Genomic DNA, 23,038 nt, shown 5'->3' with positions numbered 1-23,038 from the left:
TACAATTATATTACTTTACTTTTTGTAATTATAATTTATAATTATATTTTATAAATTATATCATTTTATTGTAATTACTTATCATTTTATTACATGTGTATAAACAAAAATTCTGTTATAGCAAAAATAAATATTTGTAATTTTGGTCTTGTTCAAGAATATATATATTTGAAGTAATTATTACGTTAGCAATTATTAATAATAATTAATTCTGCATGTTTGTGAGGCAAAGTAATAATTTTAAATCCATGTTTTTCAATCATTTCTTCAGCCACTATTAACAGTATTGACTCAAATATTATTAAACATGTACATACAATATATAGCACAACTTTCTGTACTTGTAGTTTGATAATTTATTTTTATTAAAATAAAAAATTGTTAACATGAAAGACAAAACGGTAATACATTTGTTCATCTTTCTTATGCAAAGATCTTACAAAAATAACGTAGATTTCGCTAAACTGATGCGTTACATTTTAAATCTCGTTAATTTCAAATCGTTCTTACTAAGCCGTCCTCGTTGCCATTTCATTCGCCAGTACATTTTTAACGAAGCTGGCTTACTACTTTTTTTCGCGATACTATCCGCTTAAGGCTCAGTATTTCCGTTAGAGCTTAATCAGTTTAAGCATAGGTTTTATCCACAAGCGGTCACAACCTGCTCTTTAAATTCAAAGGAAGCTTAACGTTTAAGCTTTCTCGGAAACACTAAGTCTAAATAATCTCTTTATGGTACAATATCAAAATTATTACTTTGATTAAATAGACAGAATTGCAAATGGATATCGCAATTTAAAAATTTGCATGTAATATCATTTTGTAACTTTAAATCGTCAAAATTTTATATCTCTCTTTTTTATCAATGAAACATTCGATAAGCTTAAATAGTTTACTTAAATTACCTATAATCCAATATCTTTATAATCATTGCAATAGTAAATTGATATTTGTACTTGATAAGAAAACATCAAGTAAAAAATTTGTAAGGAATTCTATACCCTAGATAAAGAACTAGAATATTTTAATATATTGTTATCTTCCGTCCTATTGAATGTTATCTTCGTTGAGCTAGGATTATTGGTTGCATAATTTAATTGTGATACCGCGAACTTTTTTAATAAAAGTTATAGTACTTCTTTACGTTTTTCTTTTAATCGTACGTGCAATACTTTGTCGGTTTATACATTCTATCACGATTTTATATAATGTAATGAAACATTCTGCCGAAGAATTGCTATTGCTGCTGTTATATGTCAATGTGCTACTACGTGTATTAAACATAACACAAAAATCTCTGCTATTATTACAACAAAAATATAAAGCACAAAAAAATAAAAGTAAAGCGGAGATAATGATGAATAACTTCTTTTTCCGGTCGAAACTCCGAGTGGTTTTTTGTGTTTTCGAATGAGTGCAGCCATTACAATGTTTTGTCATGCATGTTACTAGTTTTTTGTGACGCGAATGAAAAAGTCGATCTGGACCCCATGATGCGTAATACGTGTTTTAACATAATTTTTGTTTCAATAGATGCGCGTTATAAGTAAGAGAAGTGTAGATATCAAGGTATAAAACTACGACATACAAAATTACGCGTGACTTTGTTGGACGTCTAAGAAGAGAAGTACGATATTCTCCAGGCCATTTTTCCGTTTATGTAAGTTATGCTCTGCGAGTCTAGACGTTGAGTCGCGCAGGTAATGCGCTGTTGCTATTCCATTCTCGCGGGATTTAATCCCGTGGAGCTCGGAAGCGTGGCGGAACTCTAAGAAAGAATCGAAGAAAGAAAAAAAAACAACACGAGGAGAAAGAAAGAAAAGAAAAAATATCACAGAAACCACGACGGGACGATGTAAATACGGGAGGAAATTGCTGGTCTCTCTGGAAACACTCTGGAAACGGTCACTTTCCGATACGGAAGAAAGACCAGCGATGGAAATACACGTGAGATGTCAATAGCACTGCTTAAACGGATAATTAAAAACTAATATCATATTTACGAAACAGTGATGTGTGTGGTGTGGACTGAAAATGGTATATTATAATATATACACTGTATACACAAAACGCGCGCTTATACAGAGTCCCAAAATTCACGACTCAAAATACTTAAACAAGAAAATTCTTGGAAATTTAAATGGAAACGTTATTTCTCATCAATAACAAATTAATTTATTGTAAATCAATATGTTACAACAAATTAATTTGTTATTGGTGAGAAATTAAAACATCTCGTAATAATAGATGTCTGAAACATCAAGCTACAACTTCCAATATTCATTTACGTATAAATTAGTATCAAACATTTCCGTACCAAACGGAAAATTTAATAAAAAATAAATGTGGATATATTTTTGGCAAAAAAAATCTCTTTTAATAAGAATATAGACTGCACATTTCTATAAAATTGTCGCTATCGATTTAGTAAGGTCTATAATTTACTGAAGTGCGCTTTCCTTATACTAAACTATAATAGAAAACTACGGTCCAACGGAGAAAAGAGAGGCAAAAAAATATGGGCTTTTCTAACTCTTTTCTGCAAACAGCATTAGCCAATTAGCGAATCCTGATAAGGAAAACAGTATTATACAATCTTTGCATCAGAGTGTATCGTTTTATATGAACTCTTATTCATATAAAACGATATTCTCACTTTTCGATGGTGGGTCAGATACATAGTCAGATTATAGAGCTGACTTTAGAAAGGATGAAGTAGTTTGAATGATATCATTCTTTCTCTCTCTTTCTCTCTCCTAAGTGTTGAGTTAAAAAGAAATGTTGGCTGAGTTGAAAAGAGACGCTGATATATTTAATTCTTTCTAACAGAGCACAGATGCTAAGAACAGGGAATGTGCAGAGTCTGTGGGTGAAACATAATTACAGCCTGAGCGTTGAACCTCGCATAACTTCCGTATAATCTACTTAATAATTATGTAACATTTAATGTATCTATCAAAGCTTTACAGTTACCCCAAATCTCTTTGATTACTATCTAGCTGGTGGTTCCTCCAATATTAGTTTCCTTGTGTGGAGGAAACTAACATAGTCCATCATACGGACGTAATAATCAGGAGCTAGCTGGTCTTTAATTTCATGCATAATGCACGAACGAATGAACATGTCATTAGGGAAAGTTCGTGTAGCGCGGATGCAGTTTTGAGTGTTTATCGCCGTTTGTCGTTTGTAAATTAAAAGCTTAGTCGGCGGGTGGTCGCGCGCAGCGAGATGCCGGCGAGATCGCGTGCGTCCTCGCCGTTGCATTTCAGTTAACTGTAGTTAACCGCGTCAGTCGGCGAAAGTAATAGTGCCAACGAACAAAACGCCGTAATTAGAGCAATAATTGTAGGAGCGAGGGGATGCCGCGCGAGGGTCGCCGGGGTGACGGTGGCGCTGAACACTAGAAACGATGGCTGTAAGAGGGGTGCGAGGGAGATCGGAATCAGCCCGGTACTGCTGGGGCAATCATGGTAATTACTCGTGAGCATGTTCATTATGGCGCGGCTGTATCCACGCGAGAGGCGCGCCTAGGAGTGGCTAGATTTCGTTTCGGACCATTGCTTCCTTTAGCCTACTTTGCTTTGCCATCGGTTCACGAAATGATAAATCGAGCATGTATCATTCGATTGCAACCTGAGTGAGATTCGATGACTCGGTCATGTAAGACGCGATGAAATGAGAATACAAAGATTACAAGGACGTTTAATCCGAAGCGCAATATCTAAATGTACGTGAAACGCGTGCGTGGGAACGAAGTTAATTACTTAATTTATTCTTCTGGGTTTGCGCGGCGGGAGTCCTTGTATAATACGTTTACATACAGGAAGGACGTTTCCCTAGATGCAATGTAATAAAGTATGATATAATAGAGATACACTCGTACCGTACCGAATATGTAACGTTGTGTACATTAATGTAAATTCCATGTAAATACGATGCCATAGTCCAAGCCGTGTGCATTTGCGGCCGTTTCAATCTGGAATGCTGATGTTGTCAACAATTATGAGAACGTGCATTATATATTTCAGTATAAGTTTATATACGCAAATATATGTATATATATGTACAAATATTTGATAAATTAAAGGAGAGCGTTTTATGCAAACTGTCGCTACGACGAATGCCACGTCTCGTCCGTCTCTCTCTTTGCGAGGCAATTTGTTACATTAGGTTGCCAATTATCTGCGTCCACGTTGTGGACACGAGTAATGCACTTCGCCGTATACACGTTTGAGTAAATGCGCCGTCCACAATCGCGTCTCAATTACAAGAGTAACATAATTGCCGCGAAACGAGTTCACATTTGAACGACATTCCTTGCTGAGATGTTGTAGCGCCCTCTCGGTGTCATTCTATTAGTCTTTCATTCTAGCTCAGAGCTATTTGATTTTCGTTTTAATACAGGCAGCAGCACAATGACGCGACGGCGAATTGGATTTCTCTATGTGCCCTCTTTACTTCGCCGTGTTTTCTCGTATCTTCAAACACAACCCTGTGTCTGCATGTATAATATTGCCGGCACAAAGAACGCGAAACCTTTGCCCCTATTTCATTCCGCGCAGAGGCAGTACCCTTTCCGTCTTTCCGCACATAACCCGCACGATGTGGCACAGTGTTTGCAGTCTCGTACAATTTTGAGATTTTCGAGCCGTTGTATATTATTTCGTTGTTACCTATAAGCTACGCCTTTTATACATCAAGGATTACGCGGAGGTCGAATTTCAAGACAACATTTAAGCTCGTTGTGGTTTAGAAAATGCACGGAAGAAAAATAAAATACGTGGAATAAGAATAATTTTATTGTTCTTAATTTTAATGAGATGTTCTGTGCATTTTTTTAGAATATTTTTTCTAACTGTATTCAATTATAATAGCTCTTTTATATAGAAATGTACATGATCCTTGATATTTTCTTCGAATAAAAATATCATTTTTTTTTAATTTTACATAAAAATATATTTTACGTATTTCTACAGAATATTTGTTCCAATTATAATAACATTTTTGGGCTTCTTTGTGCAAAATGCATAATCCTCAATATTTAAAAAAATGACACAACTCAAAAAATTAAGTTTCCTAGAAAAGGGAAAAATTATTTTTTAACTCGACAAAAAATTATTGATTAATTAAATAATATCGGCAGAAAGAATATATTCTTAACATGATCAAATGAAATGTCATTTTTGTCATTTTCGTTTCAAAAACCTTTAAAAATTATCCATTTTTATTTTATGATGATATTGGCACGATTTAAAAAAAAATCATCTTTTTTATGTTATAACATTTTTTTGATGATTTTTTATGAAATTAAATTAGTTTACTTTTAATAATAAATAAAATAATGTTTACCTAACTCATTCATGATAATAACTCAAAAAAATCACTTTTTTTATCATTTTTGAAGTAAGGGAGTGATATATTCTACATATTTCTGTAGAATACTCTGCCCTAATTGTATTCAATTATGACGACTTCTTTCATCTGCTCTTTCCTATATTGTCTGCAATGCTGAATATGTAAATCACATCTAAAGAAAGACAATTAATTTAACAGTGACATCAAAGAAAAAAAGTTATTCTCGTTAACGTATTGTTATCATGTATCCTTTTCAATCACAACATTGTACATTACACATTCATTAACCCCACGTCCATTAGTTGATTAACTCTGTGATGCGGTCTCATAATGGAATTAAATTTGAGATTATTAAACTGCTGTCGTTCCTTTCTACTGCCTTTCTCTACTCGAGTCATTAGAAATGTCAGTAAAAGCATTTAAATACTGTTACATATGTATATTCTTATATTCTCGCTTTCATCAATATATATATATATACACATATATATATATATATATCATTGCTGGAAATGCATAACTGTCTCTAACGTTTTACTCCGCTATTACAATACCTGTTGAACAATCACCATTCTCATTATTTGCTTTAATAAGTCAAGGTAATGAATACGTATACAATACGTTACGCGCCAGCTCGTTATCGTTAGCATTAGTGCCGCGTTACAAGAACAATATCATTACGTTAATGGTTTATAGCATACGTTCCGCAATGTATAAGCCACGCGTACTTTTATTACAGTTTGAAATTAGTTTAGGCGTGTTAAGAGTATTATGCAGTACAATACGTGACGTAGCGATATATGTCCGCAATTATATACTAACTTCTATCGATGTTCGGGTTTGGAATAGTTTATAATGAGTATTCATTAAGAACAAATTGTTGATAGATCGTTCACTATTTTCTTTCGAGAGCTAAGAGTTGTCAGCATGCCACTTGCAAACATATTCCGGAGATTGACGATTTTGAAAGGTATCATAAGTAGCGACATGCATGTGAAGGAGAGGAAACGTCCATCGTGCATAAGCAATCAGAATATAAAGGGGTCAACCGGGAGAAAAAATTATATTTGTAATTTAAAGATATAGTGCGCATCCTGCATGCAATGCTGATTTAGTTATCGCAAAAATAAAATTTGATATCAACAATTAATAGGCAATATATTAAGCGCATAACAATTTTATAAACCGCAGAGAATAATTGATTTTAAAACACGAAAACTATCCAAATTATAACATTATTGTCGTTTTTTTTTAATATTGGTTTCAAAGAAAAGTATATTGATTTTTGATAAATGTATATATTTGCAATGATATTAAACTCTCTTACAAGTTTTATATACATATGCATTGTATAAAAAAATTATAGCTGTAAGGAACGAGAAAAACTCGTGAATGCAAATAGTATTGAACAATAGTACAATAATTCATAAAATTTCAATTGAACTCTTTGCAAAGAAATCATGGCACAACGCACAATTGCAATCTCTACCGTGCCGTTGCAATTTGCATTTATGTATTTTTGTTGTTCTGTGTTGCTTGTTGGATATTAATTCGTAGTTATCGACCGCTTCGTTACGAACTTGTAATTAATTTGCCGTTTTGCATCAAAATAGCGACGTTCTGTTTAGGTTGCTCGACATGTTAATTCGTCGATCTTCTTTTTCATTCGACATACATTTTACAATCAATCGGCAAAAAAACTTGAGTCTTTCTTGACAACGGGAAACGTTGGGGTATTTTTAAAAACTAGGCTGTCTGTGGAATACGCAAATCGGATCAATCCGATGTCCGAACAAAACTCAGGCGCTCGCGCCTCGCAATTTCAAATATTGCTCTCGCTAATAGAAACTGCGCAGTGTCAATACCGAAATGTCCATTGTGTTATGCAAATAATCGCACTCAAGCGAACAGAGTGAGCGTAGAAATTCGAAGCTGAAACCGTTGACCCGTAGCGACGTGCATTTTGTGCAACATGTAACATTCATATGAAGAGATATCATAGAGGATGTGTCAATTTGCCGTTTTTATTATCGATCATAAATATTGGTGCTCTTGTTAATTGTAAAATAAAGTTCACCCGTGAGCGTTATAGCAGGAGTTACATTCCATAATAATGCGCCATTGTCCATTCAGAAGTATTTTGTGTTACTTTAAATGACGAATTTAAAGCGCATTGTAAGCGCTTCAGGCTTACAATAAAGCTGGTGAGCGTTTCTAGCGCGGGGAGAAATTTATGTTCATCCCAATTAAAAGTTATCTAAAGCATCCTCGCAGATACCCTTCAGAACCGCTGAAGCATACTGTCGTTTCTCAGTTCATAGAAACACAGACAGTGTAAATTTATTTAAATGCCGTTCGCGATAAGCGTTGTAGAAGCTGTTATGAATGGAATGTAATTTCCTGAAAAGCAGCGATGGGCTTACGATCTCCAGGCGCAACTGTTACATTTTCATCCGACACCTTTTCAACGATTTCGTAATTGTCAAGTCTCCATGATCGATTCAATCATTGAGAGCTTAACGAACGTTTCCGAAATTTAGGGAAGATAGTTAATATAATAAAAAAATATAATAGTAATAAGGCTCAATAAATTCAAAAATATTGCAATGTTGCTGCAAGTTTCTGTGCTGTATAGATATTAATCCTCACGATAATTTTCCGATCCTTTATAACACACTATGTATTCATGTCGCGGGGAAAAAAGTATACAAAAATTATTAAGTGATTCCTACGTATACTTTAGAAAGTGTATTTATAAAGGTGTGTATTAAAAAAAAGGAGATGATAGAGATCATTTAGAGCTGTATTCACAGTCGTGATTCAATTTGAGAATCCAATTTAAGCTAAGTTTAAATCGATCTAACACTTCTCAAAACACAATTAAATAAATTCAATTGGTTCAAACTTTAGTTCAAACTTAACTCGCTTAAAATAAGGATCAATCGCGCATTGATCTACGACTAATGAATACTTCAATATTTCAAAGAAGAAAAAGGACATAAATGATAGTACCCAATCACATGTGTACTAGGATTAAATTGACAATCAATTTAATTTGTGATATTATTACTTTAGCTTCAATTAATGATTGCGTTTTAAGTTCAATAGTAATTGGTGCGCAATTTATGTAACTGGAGAATATATTTAAAATTTACACATAGAAACATTATTATACATCAAGATCCAACTGTACCTACTTGGCGCTTCTTTATTTGCTTGGTTTGTTCATACAGCGCAGCGGTTTAGTTTAATTTATATTATTGTTTAACTTATTATTACCAAGGAAGTATAAATAGAACGCGTCACATAAAACGCGAGATTCGAGTCCACGCGTTTCATTGCCGTTGCTTTCGCATTTACCGAGGTCACGAATTGTAAAACATAATTCGCAGACAGTTGTGGATCTGATATATTGAGAACCGCTGTGAGTACGCATTCGTTTTAGCGGCAATCTCATCGGTCAAGGTAGAAACGCTGACGATGCCGTTGCACGCACCCGGGGGATGCTGGCTCGTAAAATGCAAGCTCCTATGTGCGCACGGGCTGTTCGTAGGTGTACACATACACATCCATGTACGAGCATCTGTCACATCGGCGAGCAATGCACATGGATACAACCGTGAAGTTACTTCCCGGGGACACAAAGGTCCTGAGAGAAAAAAATCCATCTCGGTAGGATAGACGAGCCGAGGTCAGCCAAAGCTTACGACTTCGGGAACTCGCTGGCAGTTTTCCAAAGCTTCTTCGGCCAATCGACCAGTCTGATAGCCTGCAAAACACACGGGAGCCTTCCGATATATTCACTGAAGCTGTGGGCACTTGAAACATTGCATCTAGCGCGATAAATCAGAATCAACGAACGTGTAATTATTGTAAATGCTATGTCATCAATACTGCGGACAACGTTTTTGAAATTCGTTTTTTAAATTTCTCCTTTTTGAAGCAATGAAACGTATGCATTTGTAAATTCGAGGACATGTCAAACGTATATTTAATATTAAAACGCAATTTGAATTTAGTTCTATGCAAATGCATCAATATTAATTCTTTGACGTGTAAATATTTATTCAAACTTTTACCAAAAATTAAAAAAAAAATTCGTAGCGTATAGTATGTATAGTATAACGCGCGATATGTATGCAAAATGCAACAACGTACTTCTCGACGCGTTTTGTGTAACCTATTGATGTATTTGTGGTTATTATACAAAAGCGTTATTCATTCAATCTTTTGTTCTATATATTTCGTTGAACCGTATTCGATATGTCAAATTATTAGATATAAAAGTTAGATAAAAATATGAAACAAGGCAAACTAAATTAATCCAAGAAACAACAAACGTGTCTTATCGCTTTGCGACATTGCGCATTACATAATAATATCATAAATACAGAATTAAAATGTATAATTCGCTGTGCATCTGTTTTTCCGTTACGTGCACGAATGACGTTTCGCATATATATGCACGCAGAACATTTTATTCGCCGTGTGCAGTTACTCTCATAATTATTGCAAATCTAATTGGAACTAAATTTTAATGCGGATTCATCAACACGATTTCCCGTTCGGGCGTGGCTCACATCGGACGATAATTCACGCCGAAAATCGATCTCCGGTTAGAGGTATATCGGAGATGCGGATTAACAGAGCAATCTAGCTGCCAAATTACACGACGTGAAGATCCGGATCTAGGTGATCGGTATGCGACAATCACGTCGTATGATTTCTCACGTGTTTCCACACAGGTAGCCGTGATGATCCTTACCTGGCCGCGCGTTTGGTTGTACCCGACTATCCCGTGGTTGCCTTTTCCGCGGGCTACCTCGTGCGCCGTTTGATTAACACAGCCGAGAGTGTGGACGGCGTGGTTTCGGCATGCTGCACGTGACATTACGGGTATACCATCCATTATTCTCTCCTCTCTTCACCCTTCACTTCGTGATTCCCTCAGTGTCGCGCTTAAATAGATTCACGCGCTCGCGCTCAGCTCCGCCCTGCTCTCGTCGAGCCTCCTCTCTCATATGTATTTCCTTCCGCGCTACTAAATCATCATCAAGTTGGCGTAGCGGCGATAGTGTTACTTAGCATGCTGCTTGCGGTCTCAAGTTGTACCGCGTGTCGAGTTATTGGATTTCCAATTATTCAGGCATTCGAGTGATGAAAACTCGCGATATGTGCATCAAGCAACTCCGACGTTATCTCGGTACTCGCGCGAATTTACCACAACACCTTGCATTAAACTTCCTACATGGTGATGTACCTTGTTAGCGCTCCGTTCAGTTTTTAGGAAGAACTCCTCCGTACTTGCGGTGTGTAACAGAACTGTTTTCAGTCGGAAAACTTTGCAACAAGAAGAATAAACAGCTCAATAATCTTGATATTTAATATCAGAATTTTGGAGAGAATATGATAATTATTAATTAACGCAACATTAATTAATACACCGAGAGAAAAGTGTTTGTGACTATAACATCGTGGTAATAACCATCATTATGGTTAGTAGCTCCATTTTTATAGTTATATTACTGCTACAATGTTAGTAATAATAATTATATTTATATTTTACTAAAAGAATATATACTGCTATAACGTTAGTATAATAATAACTCTTTACTTGTAACTCTATCAAAAATAATATATATAATTGGCATTGAAAATGACTATAAATTATAGTTAAATTATAGTAATTACAACTATTTTTTCTCTCAGTGTATAATCACTATTTTACTTAAATGATATTCGCTAATTTAATGACTAACGATTTTTCCGTGCAGCTTATACAATTCCACGTTTTTAAGAATATATATCCAAAATCAAGATATTCCACTTGTCAGTCCATTCGAGTAGACGAAGACTATCCTTTGTATATAGTTACTTGTTATATCATTTATCTGGCCACTTCGCCAATGTCATATAGGTGTGGGGATAATGACACAAACGGAGAGGATAAAGGAAAAAAGATAAGAGGCGACTCGAAAAATAACGAAGTATCCGCGAGGAGCAGAGAAAGTAAACGACCCTTGGCGCTTGCGGCGGCGCTCTTTTGATTTTGATGGATCGCCCTTTTCTCATGACGTTCTCCCCGGCTTTCTTCCTTCCTTCGGCACTTCCTTCCTTCCTTTATCCCTCGTTGGTGTAAAGTAAATACTTGGCCTGACGGTGATGGACGCGAAATCGTTAAAGCGTTAGGTTCTTAAATCTTGAATTGACTACACAAAATATGAAAAAGCTTTGATTCACATTAAACATTAAGTTATGCATTTTTCTTTTCCATTTTCGACCATTCTTTAATATAATTTGTTTAATACAATTTGCACGTAATATTAATTACAGATTTAAAACTATGCAAAAAATAATTGCGGATTGTCAGTGTCTCGACAGATACTTTTAAATACGCGTCGCCATTTTTCAAATCCATAAATTATAAATAAATATATGAAAAATGTATTTAATCGAATTTTCAGAAGAATATGTCATTTTATCCTTGTAAAAACATTTGACAGAGTTGCTGAATAATTGCATTTCATGCAAATACAAATTAATCGACTATCATTAACCGGATCAACACAAACCTGTAATGAGCCAATGACATATTTTATCATCTGGATGAAGGACATCAAAGAAGAATAGAATTGATTTAAATAGTATGATAATTGTGTGGAGAGAGAGAGAGAAATGGCTTTAACAATTATTTAAATAAGTAAATTATCGGTAAAATGACATGTAATGTATCGTGTATGTACGATAAATGTGAAATGTAGACTGTCATATAAATTTGATTAGTGTATAAGCTCCCATTTGCAAACAGATGATTCATATATTAATCGTTTTTACTTTTAAATATTTAATTATTAGATTATTACATTTTATTTTTTACAAAATTTTCGGTTGCTAGAATTAGGAGATTTAATTCCTTTTTTTTCAGGTTATTTTCCTGAAAAAAAATTACTAGAAGCTTACGAATTTTTTACATTCATTTAGAAAAATGAAGAAACAACTATCGCAATTTAACTATTTTCTAAAGTACATATTTCCAATTAAAGTCACGTTTCATGTATATCCATAATATCAAAATGAGATTTGCAGTATTGAATGTCGATATAGTGATAATAGCCTGTGGCTTAGATCTCATATGTAATATTGTTTAGCCTCAAGTAAATACGCAGCCTATTAACTAGTCGGCATAGTCAGGTCTAATTTGTTACATAACCACTCAGCTCCACCCAGCATTTAATCGAACTGACAACCGAGTCAGCTGTCGCGAATTAATTTGCCTAGCAAGTGTCAAGAACAGACCGACAGCTATCGTCATTTTGGCTCGATTTATTGGAAGTATTTATTTGAATTGTTCTTCAGACTCTTTTCAAACGAGTCTACTTCATTTTTCGAACGATTGTGATAAATAATTCAAATTAATTAATATAATATAAATTATAAAAATATAAACTATGTCTATAATGTACATCATATAATGATCAGGACGTAAAACACGAAAACACTTTAAATATAATACTCATCATTTTGTACGTTTCTCGAGTGTATTGCTCTAGAAGGAATTTGAGAAGGAGAACATTTTCATAGAGGCATTGTCTCTTCGTCGCTATTACGTCGCACAGAATTCTAATAATCTCGTTGGTTGTTCCGCTTAACAAATGAACAGAGTTGTTCTCATTATCTTCAGCAGTGCAGTTTCGAGAAAATCACTTCCGCGCAATTTCGTAACAATCCGAGCTGCGGTATTCAGCAGCGAGTTCTCAGTATTGCTTTAATGACATTCTTTGGCGTGGAGAACTGCTCGTGAGAATTGTTGAAGGAGACATGGATTGGATGAGAGCGATCTCGAAAAGTAATGAACGATCATGTGTTGACAAAAGATAGATAGGGAAATAGAGAGAAAGGGAGGAGGAGGGGAGAGAGAGAGAGAATAGTACTTTAAAGGGTTGTTGAGGCATTCTACAGTGACCACAAATATTACAGTCCAACCAGCAGATCCGTCCTTGTGAAAGTGCAAGTTGAATTTGTGGCTGGGATTTGCTCGTTAGATCGCAGCTCTCGTGTTGGATAGGCCGCGCGAATACCGCAAAGCAGACATTCTATACATTCCGAAACTGTAATATTGCATTTGTTGTCCGAAAGATTTTGTCCTTTAGAATTAATTATAGCGAAAGAGAGACGGATGTACATCTACGAATACTAGACAACTGTTAAAGAAGTTTTACAACTTTCAGTATTAATTTAGACATTGAAATTATAGTGAATTTCAAAATATTCTCCAATGGCTTCGTCTATAATTTTAAATATGAATTGTTGAAAATGCCTTTTCAACATTTTGCTATAAAAGTATTAAAAGAATAGAATCAATCCGTTTTAATATAAGCAGCATGCATTATTCTATATGTGCATTACATGTATATAAGATAACTTTTTTAAATTTATTTTAAAATACGTAATTATTTCTGCAAAACGCGTTTGATAGAAAAGCAACTGGTGCACAAATTTTTGGTATTAAAACGATACGCAAGGGATATTCTCAGAGTGTGCTTGTATATGAATATACTAAAAATATCATTCCAAAGTAATTACGCTCTGAGTTGTTGCATTAATTAAAGTCACGGATTATACGTAGGATAATATCATGTTTATGTGTGTATATCATAAAAATCCTTTGCAAGATTTTAATTGCACTAAAATTGCGTCGTGCTACGAGCACCGCAGTTTCACTGCTGAATGAGAATTAAATAACAACGACTAAAATATGAATGGTCGTCGTCGCTTTATAATATTATGATTTATCTCATATTTGACATTTATAAGGCGATATTATTTTTAGACCTCGAGAGGTATAATTAAAGCGCGGAAATTTTTGTTTATGAAAAAACATATATATGGTCTCTTGATTATTTTTTTTCATTTTTCATTACATTTTTCATGTCACTAATGCAGTGATCAGTTTTTCGTAAATTCACAAATCTAGTGACACAGTTTTAATGCACGAGAAATACGGTATTTTCAATGCGTTTGATGCATAACAGCTTTCAGCGACAACATATAAACGATTGTAGACGTAAGTCTACGAAAACGTATTTGCTAAAAAATAGTGATTAAACGCGAACCAACTCGACGAAAGCGTGATACTGCTATCTCTTCGAAACCCGAAAATCGATCGGATATTCGTCCGTATGTAGCATTCGTGCGTATATGTACATATTGCGAATATGAAGTCAATTGTGAGATTCAGGGATAGAAATGTTTCATTCATATATCGTATCATGATATTCGTTAAAAATTAAAAAAAATTTAAAGCTGTAGAGATTATTGCATAAGAGAAGTCTTGAATTGCGTTTGTAGAGTATCTCAATAAAAATTCAAGTATGTTCAAATATATTTTTAAGTGCGACCTCTTTTGCTACATAGGGATATATTATCAGAATAAATGAATTAATGATTTTAGATTTTAATATAAATTTTCGTAGCTTATACTGATTGATATTTCTTAATATTTCGTTTAAAATAAAAAAAAAATGTATAGTAGTCATTCCTTCAGACTGTAGCGATATTCATAAAAATTCTTCGAGTTCTTGTCCATAAAATCCAAAACTTTTAAGTGGTTCTCGTCAAAAACCACTGTAGGACAGATTATCAAAGTTACGACGCATCCTACCACTCACCCAATTTTTACGCTACGCGATGCTTATAAGATCACGTGGAGATTGATAAAAAGTTGGACAGAAGCTATAGCGTAAACTTTACTTTGGACAAAAATATTTTAATTAAAAATTGCTCGTACATTTTTGTATACTCTTTCTACTGTAAAATAAAATGTGTAAAGCAATCAATAAATACGGGAAATGAAATCAGTGACGGAGCACAGAATATAAGAAAATTTTCTCACTTTGTTTCTCTGTTTTACGTTTCAATGGGTTTAATCATATTTTACGCTCATAATATATATTATAAAGTTTTACAAGTCGTATAGTAAAAATGTCATCAACTTTGCGCGTGGCAACTTGAAGGTTAGCTAAAGCTCTAACTTGCGCGTGATGCAGCTGCGTAGTTTCTTTGTAAGTAGATTACCGAAGTGCAAGTATACGAAGTATACACACAATCCTCCAATACAAACTTCGCGAAATGTGATATATATTTTAATAAAATTAAATTCTTGGTTTTTTTCAACTGCATCTCATTTCATTATACTTATTTTTTGTTTCGATTTTTTATTATATTTCAGATTCAGATGCGTAACTCGTAACAGGAACACATATTTTTTGTTTGTAAAGAAACGTATGAATCCTTGGGACTAATTAAAGTTTTTGTTATTAGTTTTATTTTCTGTGAGAATTTTTCAAGTTCAATTATGTATTCTTAGTTTATAGCATAAGAATGTTTGAAACACAGAAATAAAATATTATTGATAGAATTTATTGCTTCTCTAAATCTTGTAGATACAAATACGAGATGAAATTTTTTTTAGAAAACACGATTTTTTAAATTATTGCCAGGGCCATAGAATCCATATGTTCCAATTACAGATTAAATTCAGCAAACATAAAATGTTTTAATTTGACAAAAATCAAATTTTTCAGTGGAAATTTCATTTCTTTCTTATAAAACGGGAAAAAGAATCAGTCTACAGTATCGACAATTAATAACGTCAACTCACCTTTGCATATAAACCGCAACGCAAAGTTCGTTTGCCGAGTCAAGCCAAGCTAAGTCACGATGATCCACGTTGATATGATCCTTGATTTCTTCCTCGCACTTCGACACTTTGTAAGTCACACACGCACATGCACGCCAAGACAAATCGTACCTCGACGTGCCATCATTCTGTTTCCCCTCGACGATTATTCCATTTGGTCGGCATGATCACGTCGGACTACCGCGCGTTGCATCATACTCTCATGTTAACTCTTCTCCAGAAACAGAGACGATTTTTAACGAGCTGCAGACGAGAAACTGTCTCGACGACACTCAAGGACGGGAAACACTCATCGGACGGGGTTGTCGGACTGCGGTTTACGCTTCCGGTTTATGGCGCCGCCACGAATGTGTGCATTTCCGTCAGTGTGGATTAAGGGACACGTCGTTGTGTTGTCGCACGAGATTGTCATTGTACGCGCCAGTCGTCGTGACGCCCATCGTGACAGGTACTCACTCCGGATACATCTGTTGTTCAAGAGAGTCCGTGTGACAAGCGCCCTGGAGTATCTTCCGGTGTCCCTGGTGGCCACACTGTGGCGGTCTTATTCGCAGAAATTGGAGTATCGAGCTGGTCGATCGTTCCGATTTCCGTCCGTTTAGTCACGCTACGAATGAAACTAACGGATCGGATATAGACGTGGTAAATTTACTGTTATATTTATAGTGGATAGTGGAGAGAAAAACCGACGATCGAATGAATGATACGTATGGCGAAGAGTAATGAAGAACATACAGCACAGATCATTTCAGCAATATTGTAGCAACATTGCAACGTTCTAGCAATATTACAATAACATTAGAAATGTTGCAGCTATTGCTGTAAATTTCTGTGCTGTATGGGAGGGAATAAGAACTTATTAATTTGAAATGCTTTTCGCAAATGACTCATGTGAACCATCAAATGAGCACTGTGTACATGTTGTTAATTGCTATTATCGGGTGCTAATTGAAATTTGTCCTGGTTACGATCATTTCTGTGGAAACATAGACAATCGCGCGTGAAAAACACGGTTTTTGTCAATGATGGATTTTACATTTTACAATTAAAATTACTAAAATCTCAGTTCTACAAACAAATTTTTTTATGTTACACGACAGACAATTTTATATACAATTAATTTCCTTTTACTGATATAATAAAGTCGACATGTTTTAGCAGACTTTGTATATTGTATACGTATATAAACGTGTTGTGTATTTTACGAAGAGAATGAAAAGAATAATTATATAGGAAACATAAGCATAACGAGCAATGATACACAAAATTTTGATATTCTAATTTGAGCGTCCCACATATTTATTTTAATAATTTGACAAAATTGATTTCAGATCTATCTAAATTTTTTGATATTTTAGCAAAACTATTCTTTTCGTGTATCTCGCATCAACTAAACTTTTGAAGAAACTTCCGTTAAAAAAATTAAGCTCTTTACAGGGATGACACGCAATTGCTCTTGCCTTGACATACAATATTAGTCGTACAAGAGAACCGCTTCCGTTTCTCTCTTCTTTCTATGCTTCGGGAGTGTAATCATCGGGACGTCGAGGAAAAAGCTCACGATCCAGCGTGAAAACGAGCAGCTCTTGTGAGGAAGAGAAAGAGAGGCGGAGAGAGAGAAAAAAAGAGAACTCGAGAGAGTCCGAGAACGAAAGAAAATAGGTAGGAAAAGACCGAACCATTAGTTTGCATAGGTTGCCTTGTAGCCGCATCACTCGTGCCGCACGGGAGAAATTTTCGGCGCAGCAAGCGGGAGTCTCGTGTACTCTGTTAATTGCTGGTCACTAATTGAAGTTCGTACGATGAACGGAGTCGGAGCGCATACACCGGGCTGTGCATACATCGGGCCGGACTTTTCGGTTGCGAATTCTCGCGTCTACGGAAGCTGGTCGCGTCGGAAACAGTCGGCGTTATCATACGGCCGCGGCAGCCCGGTAACACGGCGCCGGGGCCACTTCGTTACGCGATTGTCTGCGGCAAACTACGCGCATTTACGTCGGCGCGAATTACACGAGGTGCATACGGACGCGTCCCACAAAACTGCAAGAGCTCGTCAGAGACTCTCTCGCTACTCCGATCGTGTAAATCGCGCTCACGAACTTTGAGAAGTTATTCTCATCAACATTCGCGTGTTTCGTGTTCGAATACTTGCCATGAAACATGTTTGAGCGATGATGAAATGCATGCAAGTTTAATTTTTCGATTCTGGAAACACATCATAGTTAATGTTGTTAATTAAAAGCATGTAAATTATATAGTTTTTCTTGTTTTACGTAGATAAATTTTGGATATATTAAGAACGTTTATTTAAAAATATGTAAAGAGATTTTAAAAAGTCTTTCTATAAAAGATGACATTAATTATTTAACAAACTCAGCATAACATTAATGATTAATTCCGTCTTTTTTTAATATTAATTCTGAATATGATTAAAATACAATCTGTTTTTATTTAACAGAACAGAATTTAAAGTGAGAGAGAGAGAGAGAGAGAGAGAGAGAATACAATTATGATTGCCACTGAAATCATCACAACGATAACTCTGAAGCTTAAAAGAGGCTCTATCGATTGAATATTTGCGAATATCGCATTTGTATTGCAGTGGATTATACCAAATTCATATGTATATATTGGTAGGGGGAGGAAATTCATCAACGCCTCTTTGCACGGTACATAGTTCAATGGCATGGTTGTACAAACTAAGCTATGGTATGCGATTGCTCAGCGCAAGTACATCGGGTCTATTCATGGATCTATAGAATCGTAGAGTCGATGCTCAATGAATTCTACTTACTTTAATTTCAAGTCTTTATCGACCGAGTGTTTGTGCTCGAAAACGAAATTGTTTAATATTAATTGATACGCTATTGAAAGGAAATGCATGTCACGTCGCACTTATTATTATTCAATGTTTAAAGGGGAAAGTAAACAGTTGATAAAACTCTGTAAAAAGAGATCATTTAATCTTCAGTGCCAAGATTGCGTCTGAACTTTTTCGATTTTAGATTTTAAAATATTTTGATTCAAAGATTTCTCATTTCAGATAGCTCCTCATTACATTACTGCATGCTTTAATCTTTCCCATTGTACTATTTATGACGTGTTTTGTTTCAAGAAAGCATAGAGCAAAATAAATTATCACGGAAAATGGATTATATTAACACATTTCATAACAATCCATTAAAATATGAGTAACATTAATATTCCTCAATTTATATAATATTATATCAATCTATAAATATATATAAATGCTTATATATATATACACTTATGGATAATATTCAGAGAGGTATGACAAATACTGCGCATACATGTTTACATATATTGTGTTCGCACTTTTCCGTTACTTCATATTCGTATATTCATAACACGCCCGATACTCAATAAATCTATAGGTGCTCAGTTATCCTCGGTATTAATGCGAGGCAAAATAATGCACTTCCGGCGATCGACGATCCGATCGAAACTATAAAACCGCGCTCGAGAGGGGCCGTCTGCATACTTCGCCGCTCTTTTACGACTTCATTAAGGCGCCGTTACGAGCTAGATACTACCAAGCGAACAAAGTGTGTACTTATATAGCGCTCTTACGATAAACCGCGTCGATTTATGAACATCGCGCGCGGTTTAACGGCCGTTACTAATAATTTTTCGCTTTGGGATACGCCATCGTAGTTTTATAAAGTTGATATGGCGGACTGCTTTAGGAGTGAAATTTTAATTTGTTATATACATGACTACATCAAGCACAAGAGAAGTTGAAACGATTTTACGAAGCGTGTTACAAATATCAGAAAAAAATGTATATTTCTTCAGCCTATATATGTATATGGTTAACAGATACCATTATTTAATATTTTCCATGAAAATTAAAACAATATGTACGTTATATTAATTTAATTAAAATACATATTTATTGCATATTTATTTTCACTTGTAAAGGAATACAATAAATAATATATATAAACGTGGCAGTGCAAATTTTAATTTGCTCATTAACACATGTGTTTATTATCAAAATTGCTGTATTATCAAAATTATTATTTTGCAATTTTAAAAATGGATTGTAAATTGAAATTTGTATGCCAATGAATGTTGATTTACTATAATATTTCGCGCAATATTTGTTAGATACTAATAAAAAAAATAATGTTACTTAAATTTCGCATTAAATTTGGTCTCATCAATATCCTGTTTAAGAGGATTAAGGTTACTGTAATAACAGTGTCCTTAATCACTTTAACGTAGGTTCAAGTTTAACTATGTCGTTGTGGTGCGTGATGCTTTCCCGGAGGAAGGTAAGCGTCAGTACGTTTACAATGTAAACAATGTACATAAATGTTTATGATATAGGTACGTGAATTTGATAACGATGAAGGACTTTGTGGTAATGAGGGTAAAACGTATCAAAATATTGATATTAGCGTTGACAACCGAAGGAGGAAGATCAGAAACCATTCCGCTTCATTTTCAAGCATCCACTTTCAGGATATTCAATCTTCCGATAAATTGATTCATGTGATATGTATAATTACAGACATAACCGCGAGGAACATTTAATATTAAAGTTACGTTAAGTCATTACGTGATAATCAAGAACCATTAAAAATATGGATAGTTAAAAAAAGAAGTTGTGAGAAACCCTGATTATTGATCAAGTCTGAGAGTAGCAGTGAATGGCGATTGTTAAATAAAAGTCTTTCACATGGAATAATGCAACCATGGTGAGTATTTTACATACCAAAGTATAAAAAAATGTTTTTTGCATGTATTGAAAAAGCAAAATCTCGGCCAGATATCGGTCGGAATATGCCAAAGTTTAATGCTGACAAAAGCGATATTTCTCGTTGAACCAGATATGCATTTCGACGCTTCGTTTAAAATGTAGCTCGCTGGGATTCTGCGTATCGTCATATAAGTCCTCTTTTTTTTTGCGGCCCTATATTTTTTCCCCTTTTTTATAACGATACACGAAGATCGTCAGCAGTGCGTTGCGATGTACTATGCAAACAATGCATATACATATTTATATGCTACCGTCGGGTATTGTGCCGATAAAATCGCCGTTATATGATGAGAATTGGAAGGGAGAGGGGAGGGCAGCGGAATATTTGAATGGTATTTAACCGGTGAGCCTCGGTCGGATTTTACGAATGTCAGGGCTGATTATAAAGCTCTGTGCTGTTCTAATTTCGGAACTTCTTCTCGCCAGACGCAGGATCTGTCGCAAGTTTAACGCGAGGTTTTACACGCGTTCACACGCAAGTCGCCGTAATTGGAATCAATGCGATACGGGATGTCTTTATCGCTTGTCAGTTGGCTCGCGCTTTAATTTTTCACGTTATCGGCGCGATTAACGCGTGACGTATATACGATATATACCGGTAATATATGTATATAATCCAGTTGTTGTGTATTATCTGTGATTGCATCGAAACGCGTAATACCCTCGAAATCCGGATATGTTAAAGTCATCTCGCAATCGAGATGAAATTATAGGCTGTAACGCGTACACATGCATGCACACATACAAACATAATACATACCAATACACATACACAAAAGCTACACAAATCGTAAACAGTCGTCGTTCATTCATAGAACTTTGAATACTTCACGCGGCGCGTAATTTGATTAAGGCTACTTTGGCAACGAGATGTTCTTACAGCGGGTTTCATGTGTCCTACACTTGCCAACAATCTGCCGTACACACAGTGCTACCCTGATCGAACTTTCGACTGTCAGAAACATTATACACGTGCTGTCAAATGCATGTTTTGTGAAGCACGTATACAACTTGGATGTAAGTTTAAACGTCGTTGATAATATAATATTAATTCAATTAGTATGAATTGTTAATAATGAATATATAATATTTTTTTTCAACCCCCTATGTTTACGATGTGTGACACATTGTGCTTCCGATATTAATTTGGTCCAGCCCAGTTCTTCCTTTTCATGTAACTTTTATACTCGGAGAAATCTAGTCACATCTTGTACTTTATCTCCCTTCAAGATAAACTTCACCTCTCTGCGCGCGTCTCGCTGCACTATCCAATTCCATTAAAACTTACAGCAAAAGAATTTTAAGCCCTTGCACGGTTAAACTTTAATGATGCATGACGCAAACAAGATGCGCTTCGTTTACATATAAAAAATTTACAATCGTATCACGGTTGGACTTTCTACTGAAATTCCAACAGAAAGAATGCGTCAAGATGTAACCGCAGTAGAGGATTCTTATTTGCGGGGAAAAAAAAGAACGGACGTTCTATCGGGTAATCAGAACACGAAGTTGTGAGCTCTCTGTCTCCCTTTTCTCTCTCCCCTTTACCCGCCCTCCGACTTCGATTTTGCGCAAGTGGAAACAGACGTCGCTGTTCAGCCGCGAATAATTCCGCCCCTTCATTGCGTTATTCGCGCGCTCGTCTCAGCGAGTAAGAGATCCATATTACGCGTCCATCTCTCGCCTTCTCATCGCACTGTGTGGATAATTCTCATTCAGGACTCACACAGAAATTTATCCCGCCGGAACGGTGCGCTTCAACGAAGCGCGCTGCATCCTGCCGAAGTCGGAGCGAATGCAGCAGTCGCGATGCAGACGACCACCGAATTGCGCGTCGCGCAACGTACACGTTTATATGCACGCACGCACGTATGCACGCACGCACGAGAATCCCGTTGTGACACTGCCGCGTGCGGCGTACGTTTATTTCCGTCGACGGAAACGTGACACCCGCTGCACCGTTCGGGAGCTGTGGGACCCGTCCCTCCCATTCAAGAGTCGCCGGCGGACTGCGAGCTCGCACCGTACCGAGATATGGGAGTGGTGGAAGCGTGGGAGACGCGGGACCGAGGGGGATGTAGACTGCGTTCGGCGAGTGGGAGAGAACGACCGTGAGTACAAGGGATGAAGGCAGCGAGATGCAGAGAGAGAGAGAGAGAGAGAGAGAGAGAGAGAGGGGGGGGGAGGGGGGAGAAGAA

General features: G+C 35.7%; 1 protein-coding gene across 3 annotated transcripts in view; it reads right to left on the bottom strand.

Annotated features, from left to right (window-relative positions):
- The window catches only part of LOC108730981 (chaoptin), a 105,899-nt gene extending 83,134 nt beyond the window's left edge, over positions 1–22,765 (bottom strand). The window contains exons 1-2 of one of the 3 annotated variants that reach the window (XM_018461001.1): positions 22,567–22,765; positions 16,016–16,597 (exon numbers count right to left, since the gene is read on the bottom strand). The gene's annotated coding sequence lies outside the window, so the exon portion shown is untranslated. Of the gene's footprint in view, positions 1–16,015; positions 16,598–17,733; positions 18,084–22,566 lie in introns of those variants that run through there. The other 2 variants (XM_018461003.1, XM_018461002.1) reach the window with 2 other exon arrangements.
- Between the last annotated feature and the right edge of the window lie 273 nt (positions 22,766–23,038).

This window comes from Mycetomoellerius zeteki, unplaced genomic scaffold (assembly GCF_001594055.1).
Source record: "Mycetomoellerius zeteki isolate Tzet28-1 unplaced genomic scaffold, Tzet1.0 scaffold98, whole genome shotgun sequence".
NCBI lineage: Eukaryota > Metazoa > Arthropoda > Insecta > Hymenoptera > Formicidae > Mycetomoellerius > Mycetomoellerius zeteki.
Note: the sequence above shows the minus strand (reverse complement) of the source record. Positions and strands in the feature narration are given on the sequence as shown.